General features: G+C 45.9%; 1 long non-coding RNA gene across 1 annotated transcript; it reads left to right on the plus strand.

Annotated features, from left to right (window-relative positions):
* The first annotated feature begins 6,817 nt into the window (after positions 1–6,817).
* LOC122767215 lies at positions 6,818–9,257 on the plus strand. The gene is made up of 3 exons (XR_006360180.1): positions 6,818–6,931; positions 7,010–7,197; positions 9,136–9,257. It is a non-coding gene; the product is annotated as an uncharacterized LOC122767215 (long non-coding RNA).
* The last annotated feature ends 2,990 nt before the right edge of the window (positions 9,258–12,247 follow it).

Below are 12,247 nucleotides of genomic sequence, written 5' to 3' on the forward strand. Positions count from 1 at the left end.
GTGAGTGGTTTTTTGTTGCACTTTCAAAATAAAAGATTTTGAGTTCATGACCACTCCCTGCCCTCGGCTTGTGCACTAATCGTCCCGTTCAACTGCTCCATAACACAAATAATCACATGGCAGAAACTTTTTATTCATGTTACTCCACTCAAAAATGACCGGAAAGCCACAGAATAATAATAATAATAATAATCACAATCATCTGAAGGAAAAACAACAGGTTCCTCACACTTTGGTGCTGTGGCCCTAAATATCCAGTGAGCAGCAGTTCTCTGATGCCGCAGGTCAGAGGAGAACGACCAGACCGGATATCCAACAGTTTCTCAAACAATCACTTGAACCTTGAAGCAGTCGGGCTCCAGCAGCAGAGGACGGCGCCGAGTGCCACTCCAGACACTTTATTCCATCTCCTGTGTTCCTAATACACTGGCTGGTGAGTGTATACTGTGTGTGTGTGTGTGTGTGTGTGTGTGTGTGCGTGTGAGTGAGACAGCAGGAGAAGAACGAGGTGGCCAGCTGCTCGCTGCTGTGCTGTGAATGTAAGACAGTAGTCTCCACTCCATCCAGCTGTCTTTCCCGGCTCTCCTGGGTTTTTCCGACACACTCTGTCAGGCAGCACCTGAAACATTCTTTCAAACACACACACACACACACACACACACACACACACTTGTGAGCGTTCAGCCGTGGTTTGTACATTCTCTGTAAGTTTTTACATCTCTGTCTTTGTCTTTGACAAGCTCCTCCACACAGAATGAAACCTTTTGTTCTGTTTGCGTCACTTGAGAATTCTGACAGAATCTCGGGCCGATGTATGCCGACAAACGCTTCACAGAGACAGACAGACAGACAGACAGCGCTCGTCCCTGTCGTCAGTACCGCCTGGGTAATTATTAAATCTTCACAAGCATCAGCACAGAATCCAGGTGGTTGTATATTATCAGTGTTGCTACAGCAGGTACAGTAGACATGACAGAAGCGATGCATTCTCACACACACACACAGTGAAAATGTGAGGAGTAGGCGTGTTTATGACAGACTGTCTCCTCCCATCGCAGAGGTTGAATTTTGTCATTCACAGGCCTTTTGATTCAGCATCTCCTTCACTGCGCTGTCACCACCCGACACTCTGACTGTCTCTCTACAGCTGATTGAGCTGTCGCACCTCCCGCCTGTCGATGGCAAAGCGTGCTATTTTTAGCCAGGTTTCAAGGGTCACGTCACACAAACGTCACGTGATTTACTCGGTCACAGTCGCTGCGTTTACTTGAACACGTTAACTCTTTCACACCGAGCGCAGCGCAGACGCCACGTTTGCGTCACTGTAGTTTGTACCGTAGGAACAACATTCCAGCAGTTTGTGAAAGCTGAGAAGTTGCACATCAAACGTGTATTACGGTAATTTCACTCACAAGAATCAGCGTCTTTGTCACCAGAGAGGAGAGAGTTGGCAAACCGTGGACTCAGACTAGATTTACAAAGGTCTCTACAGCAACTATTTACATTACACTGACCGTTGCTAATGCTAAATCTGTGCAAACACGACGCTTGGCCTTCAGGTGACAAAGATATCTTCAGAGTTGTCTCAAAGAGCCCTCCAGGCTCTTGTTAATGTTCAGCTGCATGTACGTTAAGCTGCCAAGACGGAGGCTCAAAGAAATCAAGCCACTCCTCCCGCTCTTGTACTGCAAAGATTTCCAGCAGCAGACTGCAGCGTCACATTTTGGGTTGTTTTTTTCATGAAATGGCAATTAAATGGTTTTTCCTTGTATTGTTAATTGGAGCTCGTCAGTGCAATGTGGTTTTATAGGCGATAAAAAACTAATAATGGACACGCTGAGGGAAAAACAACTGATTTTCCCCTCAAACCCAGTGAAGCAGTGGTCTCAGGTGACTGTTAATCTGTAAAAGAACAATAATCTCACCGATGATCGTTCACTGAGTAAAACCTGCCCCACCATCACGACCACCACACACACACACACACACACACACCTTCCCACTGGCAGTCTTTTGGGCTCCTGCTCGGATGATCCCCTGAATTTTGTGTGTTTGTGCGTGTGTGTGTGTTCCTATCTGACGGTGGCGGCGTGCAGGTGTGTGTGTGTGTGTGTGTGTGTGTGTGTGTGGGAGTTTCTTAGATATGCACACACACACACATCCAGCAGAGCAGGAGATTGACTTTAGCAAAAAGGAGCAGACAGCCGTCGCCAGCTGAACGCTTGATATGTTTCCTTCATAGGACTCAGCTTTCACAGCAGATTACAGAGCCTTGCTGACTGCTCCTCACTTAAGTGGCCGTGCACATATCTGGAATACTGATGCCAGCCGGCGTGGAGCTCTGTGATTTGGAGCTACAGTCCCTGTGGTCCCATTTTTCCTCCTTCCCCCCTCCTGTCCCAACAGTTTTACAGGATTTCCTATTAGACAAAGACAAATAAAAGGAAAAGTAACTCACTAAATGAGAGATGACTCAGCCAGACTCGGGAGCTGTGAACTCCTGCAGAGCTGGTTTGAAAGGAACGTCATCAAGAATAAAGTGCATGATCCTTAAAATGTGGAAATCTGAGTTGACGCTTGTGCCGACGCCATTCAGTGAATGAATCTCGCTCACATTTCTCCTATTCAACACGCCGCAGTATCACTGACACACCAGTGAGAGTCTTAAGTGGATTTTCATCAGTGGAAAACAAACTCTCCGTCTGCCTGTGCTGGCCCTGCAGAGTGCAGCTCACTGATAAGGGTTTCTGTCCTTGTCACCAAGGACTGATGTCTTTCTGTCAAATCCCAGGCAGCCTTGTTCCTCATTCGTGCCATTGTTTTGCCTCTCTTATACCTGACAGACCCCCGCCTCTCTTTCCTCCACCCCCTCCCTTGTCCTCACTCGTACACCGCGGCGCCGGCAGGCACGGCTTACAAGTTATTGTCTCAATCAGAGCTCCTCCTCTAAAGTCACCTCCTCGTAAAGCTCCGGGAGGGCGCTTGACTTGTGAATCCCATAAGCTTCCTGTCTGAGGCTCATGCATGCCATCGAGATTTACAAGAGGCACGTGACACGTCGCATCCAATCAGACGGGACGCGCTCGCTCCCGCGTGTTCGAATACCTCTCTCTGTGTGTTTTCAGGCATGAATGCACACAGCCATTTTGTCATGCCGCCGCCCACCTCTGCTTCTGCCGCGGCGTGTGTTCATTAGCACCGAGCGACCGTATCAATGGTCGCTCTTATTTACTAATTAGCAACTGATGACGGCGGGAGCCGAGACGCTCGCTCTGTCCTGTGACAGTGTGAAGTATTCGCTGTGTAATCGGCTCCTCGGCCGTCAGTGGAACGCACAAACGCAGCAGCATTTGTCTCACTATCACAAAACCAGAAACACACACACACATACACACATACACATACAAAAATTGCAAAAGTAAATTTTTTTCCTCCCTCCAAGGTCGAGAGCAATGGTGTGACTGTGGGAGCGAGATAAACACGTCAGAGTGGCTGTAAATAAGAGTATGAATAATCGAGTTCCCCCCCACTGAGCTTGGTTAAATTGGAAAGCGAAGGGGTCGTTTTCTCGAAAACCCCGAGAGATTTTAATCCTCCCTTTGTCTCACAGTCGCTCCCCAGACGCCGCGCACACCGCTGCCACCATGTGATGTAACACTGTAAGGACGGGCTGTCACTGTGAGTCAGAGGAGGCCAGGCTGAGGGCTTCCTCTCTCTGAGCGCTCTCACGAGTGTTCTCACAAAGGTTTGCACAAGCTTCTGTGGCCGGATGACGACATGGAGTCGGTGCTCGATTCAGGTTTTAAAGCAACAATGAGGCTGAAGCTCAGGAGCGGACGTCGCTGCTGAAAGCACTAAATGAGTAAAACATGGAAACCAGAGGAACGAGGAATTTAATGATGAAGGGACAGAATTATGATACTGTAAAAAATCATAGTCGCGCGTCATCATAAAAAAAGCAGCTTCAAATTATAACACACCATCATTTCAAAGTAAAAGTGTTTGTTTTGATACGGAATGACTTCACAATAAAAAAACATATTTTTATTGCAAAAGAAATCTTAATTATTAAATGAATCTAAAATGCTCCTCTAAATGGGAACATCATTTACAAAACATCAAACATCAAGTTCTATTTAAGAAGATCTGAAACTAGCAAATGAGACCATTTAGCACCTCAGAACAATGTTTACAGGCCTTTATAAATGAAGAAGTAAGAAGTAGACAGTAGACTTCCCCCTAGTGGCTATTCAGTGTATTCTTACTTCCTAGTTAGCCTCAGCCAGCAAACAATAAGACTGCTTTAGTCACAGTCTATGCTAATACCACACACACACACACAGTGATGGATCAGGCAGGTGTGTAGGGTTATTTTTTGGCATTTCTTTCTTCTGGTTTTCCAAATTCTCCTCTGACCTCGTCATGTGTCTCGGACCACGGCGAGTGGGCGTCGTCTGCTCTGATCCCACCGACACCCAAACGCTGACCCTGATGCATCACTCGCTCACAGGCAGCGGAGGAAAGAAACACACTGGAGGGAGAAAATAGAAGAGAGGGGTTGCTATCCATCTCCTGCAGCAGTGGATCAGTGCTCTTCTCTGCGCTTTCATCTCCCAACTCCTGCAATCTGCCACCTGGCCTCCGCACACAAACTCTTCATCTGAGCCTCAGAGCTGCTCTTTTTATTCTCTCGCCACCGAAGTTCTGTTACTCAGTTCAAGAGAAGACTCATCATCACATGTTCCCTCCCTCATGAAACAGACCCATGTAATCCTTTGTGTTTTATTTCTGATGGGAGTTAGATTTCTGCCTTGGGTGAAATTTGCCTATTCTTTGAAGCTTCATCCACTTTCATTTCAATTTCAAGTCCCTTGATCCACGTTTTGGTTGTTAAAGGTCCGGTGAGTGAGACCCTGGACACACACACACACACACACTTTCACAGAGGTGACCCATATGTTGTGAACCGTGTCGACCTTTAGTGGACATGTGTGGACATCTCCAAGTTTTCAGTTTCTTAAATGTGAATATTTTCTACTTTCTGTCATTTTTCAGCTTCTTAAATGTGAATATTTTCTACTTTCTGTCATTTTTCAGCTTCTTAAATGTGAATATTTTCTAGTGATTTTTCATTCTTAAATGTGAATATTTTCTTGTTTCTGTGATTTTTCAGCTTCTTCAATGTGAATATTTTCTAGTTTCTTTGATTTTTCAGCTTCTTCAATGTGAATATTTTCTAGTTTCTTTGATTTTTCAGCTTCTTAAATGTGAATATTTTCTAGTTTCTTTGATTTTTCAGCTTCTTAAATGTGAATATTTTCTAGTTTGTGTGATTTTTCAGCTTCTTAAATGTGATTTACTGGAGAAAACAGTGACGACTACTGTATAGCTGCTCTTTGTGGACACAGAATGGGGAAAGTATAACCCAGGCCTGAGAATTGATGACCTCTAATGGTGTGGAACGATGCTTTTCTCCTCTGAGCTCTGGCTGGTTTGTCCATTTGGGGCTGCCGTAGAAACATTGCAACATGATGGTGCTCCGGGTAATACAAGGCCCTCGCATGAGCTACATATACAACAGGCTTCTTCCAAGGCTATGAAAGAATGTTACTCAGCAGTGAAGCAGCAAAAACCTCACAATGTCACAGAAACCCAACAGAACTCTCTGGCAGAACCGGACTCAGCTGACGGGACGAAAGGAGAAAATGGGCCACATGTGAACGCTACAGCAGAAACTTTGGTCTGTGAGACAAACAGCTGGAGTCGAGTGACAAAATATGCAAAGCTATTTTCTGTGGCTCCACGCCGACCTCTCTCTCCTGCACAGCTCCACGCCAATCACGCGGTGAACCTCGAGCCTTCGGCGGAGTAATCACCCCTGCTTGACCCACAGGAGTTTGAATCACCGTCTTCTCAAGTCACCGTCTTCTTCACAGTCCTCACTTTAGCCACAGAGGCTTGTCTTAATGCTTTCATTATATTCCACACGGTCGTGTCAGTGGCAGTAAAACACCTCCTCTCTCTTTCTTTTCTCTTTTTTCTACGTCGGTTATGAAAACGTTTTAAGAGCAGGTCACGCTCTGGACTTTGACAATCCTCTGGGGATAGACTAAAGGGAGACGGCGTTGAAAGACCGGTCGCTGAGGATGATTTAGCGTTATCTATCTTGAACCGCACCTCGCTGCACTTTGCTAAATCTATCAACTGCCTCTTCCCCACCCTTTCTTTTCTTTAACCTTGCGTGCGACTCCATCACTGTCTGCTTTGCCGCCGTCGCCGCCGCGTCGTGCCAAACCCTTCCGCCCCCACAGGCTGCAGCCTCAGGTTGTGTCTCACCGTGTGCCTTGTGTGACTCACATTTTCAGACGAGTGCTGCGTCTCTCTGCGCACACTTCACCACCTTTTAAGAGTCATCCGTCCCTGCTCTTTTTCTTCTTTTTTCATCTTCGTCTTCTACCATCCCAGGGCCGCACATAGAGACACATTGAGAGGCGGCTCTATGATTGCAAACGTCCATTAGCTGTGAAAAGAGGAAGAGTTTAAGATGCTCGTTGGAAACATTGCAATTATAGCTCAGAGATCAGAGATCATGTCTGAATTAAAACAATCACAATAAAATCGTCGGGGATCCTGACGATGGAGCTGCACACCAGCCTAAAACCTCTCAACCTTTTCCTTTTGCACCGAGTTAAAACTTTTAACTGAGTATACATGCAGATTTATTGGCGTTACGTGCCAGGGTGCTGTGTGAGACATCCTGTTTCCTGTGTTTGCTGTGAGCTTTGTGGCTCCGCCCATTCTGTTTGTTCCACAGGTGCCTGCAATTCAGCAGTCAAGCTGAGACGTCTCTCTTCATGCTGATAGCCTGTGAGCTTGTGAGCCACGTGGTGTGTTTTCTCCATTCAACCTTTTTCTTACCTTGTTAGCAAAGGTGCGTGTGTGTATGTTTTACTTTTGTTAAAGTTTGATCTGGCTGTTTCAGTTAATGATGTCTTTCCCTCTCTTTTAGGCCGAGCAGCTCGCTTTAAGTTTACGATATGTGAGAGAAAGGTGAAGCACCATCTACTGGTCGAAGGCAGTAGCGCGGTCTGAACACGTCAGGACACGCCCAGTCACACTGACAAGCAGCAGACCAGACTGCGTGAAGCTGCATGGACTTTTCTGTTTCCCATATCATGTGTGCGTTCTTGAGGAAATGTAAGTGTGTTCTACTTCCTAGTTTACACATATTGTGTGCGCTTGAGTTGGATAAGTGGCTTGTGTCTCGGTAGCAGTTAGCTTTGCCCTTTGCTCGCATCAATATTGCAGCTGAGTTTCTTATCGTGTTTGAGACGATGATTTATTAACAGACGTTTAAATGTTGAATTGTTCACCGTAGTTTATTCACTGATCGTACATTTCTGTTGTTATGCTATTCTAATGTAGCAGTTTAGAAATGTTTATTGATTTAACTGCAGAATAATATTCTGAGCATTTTTGTGACACATTTTATTGCTTTTCTCTGATTCAGACCACACACACACACACTACATGTTGTTCTTGATGTGAAGCCCAACCACCTTCATTGAAGTGAAATCGTAATCATAGTCCATAATCCACCGCCTCAACCAGCAATCCTTCTTCCTGAGGCTCGCCCCTCAAACAATATGCTAATTCATTGTATACAAACTTTTTATGTTCCGATTTGTCTCTGCCTTTCTTCTTTTAAAATATCCCGAGGTTTTTGTTTTTACATTGTTACTCCCCGCATCCCCTGGAGTTTACCGGCGACGTAACAATTGGCCATGTACGTCTGACTCCGCCTCAACAGGTGGCGCTGTATCGCTCTATAAGCTAGTGCGTGTTGAATCAGTTTCCTGTTGACCATTGCGTCACAGAAAAACGGCAAAAGTGGGTAGCTTCCACTCTCGGCGACACCATCGCTAAGTCCGACACCAGTCTGACTAAGCATATGCAGTCGTAATCAGACTATGAATCGCATTATCCAAGTATGTTAGTCTGACTAAGACCAACTCCATTTTAGTCAGACTAACTAAATCTGGACTTCTAACACACTGAGTGCGTTAAACCCCGCCCCCACACGGTGTCTCGTGGGTGACGTCCTGTTGGCGTTCACCTCATTGTGATTGCAGGTGTTGTTCACCGAGAATTGGTGCGAATCGGAGCAAAACGACACTTGTGCCTGGAGTGTACGTTCTCATCACTGAGCATGAATGTGAATGAGGAACTAGCGCTGAACAGATGCTACGTTTGGAGACATCAGGACCCCGGTGTGAGCAGAGTGTGCTGCGTACAAACACGCCCGCGTCGCTGGGAGCGGTTTATGGCAGAGTTTCTGTCTTCTTCGGGTTTTTGTGTCATGCGTAACTTGGGGATGTTGTGTCAGCTTCCTCTGCAGACTCGCAGGGCTGATGTGGCTCCTGCAGGACGGAGCTGTGCCGGCGGAGCATATGGTGAGAGGAAGCTGCCTATGGAGCCCGGCCTCTTCAAACCAAGGAGGGACAATTTGCATTTTCTCCCCCAGTGTAGCGTGATTATATCACTGGAGTTCCATGAACTCTTAACAGTGACAGGAACTGAATTTTGGATTCAGTTCATTTCTGCCCTCGGGCCCACACATGTATTTCACAGTGGAGGTAGAATCTTGCTTTTATTTAGCTCTGCAAGGAGACGCTGTTACATAATCACTGGTTGGTTTTTATACCTCATTCATTACAGTCACATTTTAGCTGTCAGATCCTCAGGAAGTCAGGTACAGGTCAGTCTTTAGCTTCAGTTAGCTTCAGAGAAAAAAGGTTTTGCTGTTGATTTGAATCTGTCAATGATGTTAGATGTTGGCGCTTTTGACACCATGTAGTAGGACGTACTGTAAGACTTGTGCTGGAGAGGAATGGTTGATACACGATGGTTGATACAGCTCATGATCGGAGGGTCTGAACGGAGGCGATGGAGATGCAGGAGAGGTGGTGCCATGCAATAATAACGCTGAAATGACAACTTGGAAGTGATTGGGTAAAGGTTAGCATGTTACGTGTGGTTGGATAAAGACTTGAATGAACTGGTGGAGCGAGAAAACGTTCACTATCAGCTGGATTTGTTTTGTGTGACCACTAAAGTAATATCTTATAAATTCAGGAGGATTTACACAACATTCTCATGACGTGAACTGTGTGGGAACGTAGACGAGGCTGCAACATCACCGTCGGATAGACCTACAGGTGTTTACAACAATGGTGAGATTTTCTTCCTGACTTCACCCTTGCTTCACTCTTTGATTGAAACAGAAAGCTGCGCTTGACAGATCACTGCTCTCTGGAAATTTGCATTGTTAGGAGAACCGTAAATGATTCCATGACCAATCTCTCACCGCGGGAGGAAAATGTATGCATCGGCTGAAAAGTGGCTCTGAAAGCGGCGTCGTAAGGATTGTTAGGGACAGATTGAGAGGCTCCCTGCAGTGATCCGCAATAGGAGAGCCAGAGTGTGGGCAAGTCGGTGTCCTACCTCTCATTAGTAATCAGTGCCTTGGACACCAGTCTGTCTCCATCGCTTGACAGTGAGAGCTATTAAAAGTGGAACCAGCCAAGTGGAAACAGACAGGAAGGGAAAAGTGTCGGAAACAGACTCAGAAAGGCTGCTTTTATCTCCGGGGACGAGTGGAAGCCCATCTGGAGACGTTCTGTAGAGGAATCTGGGCCTAAGTCCTGCCAAGTATCTGACATCTGCCCAGTTTGAGAGGTCGGGCTCTTCCACTGTGCCGCACAGAAGTTGGGCATCCCTCCAGCCACCTGTCTGACCTACTATGTAGGCAGTGGTAATTTGGCAAGGCCGAGGCTGTCAAGTATTTACCAAAGAAACAGAGTAAAGTGGAAATACCTCACAGTTTGTGACTAATAAGCCACTGAGCAGTCAGGTCTTCTCCACAAAGCAAGGTCAAAAACCCACGAAATCCACAAACGCCGGCACCTCAGAGTGTCAGGTGTTGCCTGACAAACAAGGCTGTTTGTGGCGTGAAATCTAAAATATTCCTCACAGTGAGTCCATCTGCTCATCAGAGCATACCGGCCACAGCTCCACGGGGTCTGACAAAATAACCTGACGAGCATCTCTGCCTTCCCACTTTCGTCCTTCACAGACTCCCCGCCGTCTTTCCCCGTCCAGCTGGCTCCTCTCTCCGTGCATCTGTGAGCCGCCTCGGTTGCACTGGGAAGTGTCAAGATTTGCCTTCGAGGTGTTTAGCCGATGCTGCCGGACCTCCGGGCAGCAAGGGGTGGAACTAGGGCTGGGTCCTGTCTTTGATATCAAATCCCAAACAATACTTTTTAATATTTGTTTTCTTATATACTTTTCTATTGCCTTACACACAAACACACAGGTTTGCCAACCTAAGCAAAGCATTATCCCTTACCTTAGCCAAAACCAGTTAATTCAAATGAAGCCCTTAACTTAACCAGTTTCTCAGAGGTGAGGTGGACAACGGGTCCAGAGGAGGTCAGTGTTTCATCTTTAGGACGTTTTCTGGCACCGAGTTTAAGCTCCAACTTAAGACGGCCAATCACAAGTCCTCACTGGCAGTAACGATTAAACCCTAAGGTACTAATATTCAATATTGAACGACCACACATTGGGGAAGTTCAAAGTCGATACCAAGCCACATGGATTCCTCCATTTGGCATGGCTGAAGCATATAGAGCTTCCGTTTGGGGATTCTTTGTGTCCAACATCAATACCAATATAAAGTCTGATCCAGTCTAATCACATCTGTGCTGATTCATTCACCGCCTCGCCATAACCGGCCATTTCAAAAAGGTAATCCACCCAGTGTGTAGCGAGTATTCTGCTGAGTCGTGCTGAACATGCACCAGCATTGCACTGATACTGATCCTGAAATGTTTGTGTAAACCTCTGTGGTTTTACACGCGTCTGCAGAGCTGCTGCTACGTGTGGTTTGAATCATTTCATGTTTTCCTTTTGAAAACCAGACAACGTTACAGAAATGATGTGCTTTTAAATACTCGGCCCTGCAGAAATCCCACTCCGTTTGAGAGAATCGTGCATTCGCCAAATACAGTATGTTACTGACTGAGGACAAATTGCAAATGAAATCAAAACACTTTATATGATATAACCACAACTCGTGGGTGTAGCTGCACCTCGGGAGGGGGGGCAGACCTGAGGCCCATACTCGCCAACAGGTTCCAGATGCCGAGGACTCCTCTTCAACATCTGTCCTCAGACAGAGCTGATGACAGAGGAGCCATGTTTGGTACATCACACGGGAAAAACATGTTTATCTGAACACGTTCTACATGTAAATGCGTTTTTATGCCACTGACGGAGATTTATGAGCTGGAACATCTGGATGCTAACAGCATTTTTACTTTACTGAACTTTCTCTTCTTTTTTTCCCCCAATCATCCGACTGCATTTAATAAATCAGCTCCAAAGGTGACACCTGTAATACTGTGAGGCTCGCCTTGAGCTGTGGCCCCTCAGCGACGCGCTGGCTTCTCAGCCGTATGCATGAATGCATGAATGCATTAATGTCACGTGACTTCACGGCGTCCTCCTATAGAAGACGGGCAGCGCCGCTCTGTCTCCTCAAGAGTCCGCGCTCCAGTGACTTCCAGTTGCCGCATTTATTGCCACATTAGTGATTTCATACATGCGGTGCACTAAGCTCTGCCTGTGGCTTGACCTGACCTTCCTTCAGAGAGGTGGAGTGGACGCCGTGGGGGGCGTCCACACTTTGAAGGACATGTTAATCAAAGTCCATCTGATATTTAAAGCCAATTACGTTTCCCTATGTTGTAAGGTTTATAAAAATGCTAACTGGTGGCACCTGCTCTGGGTTTATGCTTCATAGTTAGAAGTTTGCTTCAACCAAATCCTTTGAACTTGAGAGCTAAAGCAAAATGATGATAAAAATATGATAGTAATGAAGATTCATTTTGAAGTCTTGTTAGCGAGAGTATATGAGAGTTTGTAACTGCACAACATCAACAACAGCAAATGATTTGTAACATTAACAGATGGTTAATTGATTGTTGTGAATATTATGTGTTGGTGTCTTTGTCTTTTATTCTATAAGTGATTTACAGTTTGTCTTGGTTAATTGCTCCACCCCTACATTCTATCTTTTTGTCTGCTCTCTTACATCAATAAGGCTTTTTCACTGCTGCTCACAGGATTTTTAAAATCCTTTTCTGACCATTATCTGTAAACCCCAGAGATGGTTGTGTGTGGA

Source organism: Solea senegalensis, linkage group LG3 (genome assembly GCF_019176455.1).
Source record: "Solea senegalensis isolate Sse05_10M linkage group LG3, IFAPA_SoseM_1, whole genome shotgun sequence".
NCBI classification, from domain to species: Eukaryota; Metazoa; Chordata; class Actinopteri; order Pleuronectiformes; family Soleidae; genus Solea; species Solea senegalensis.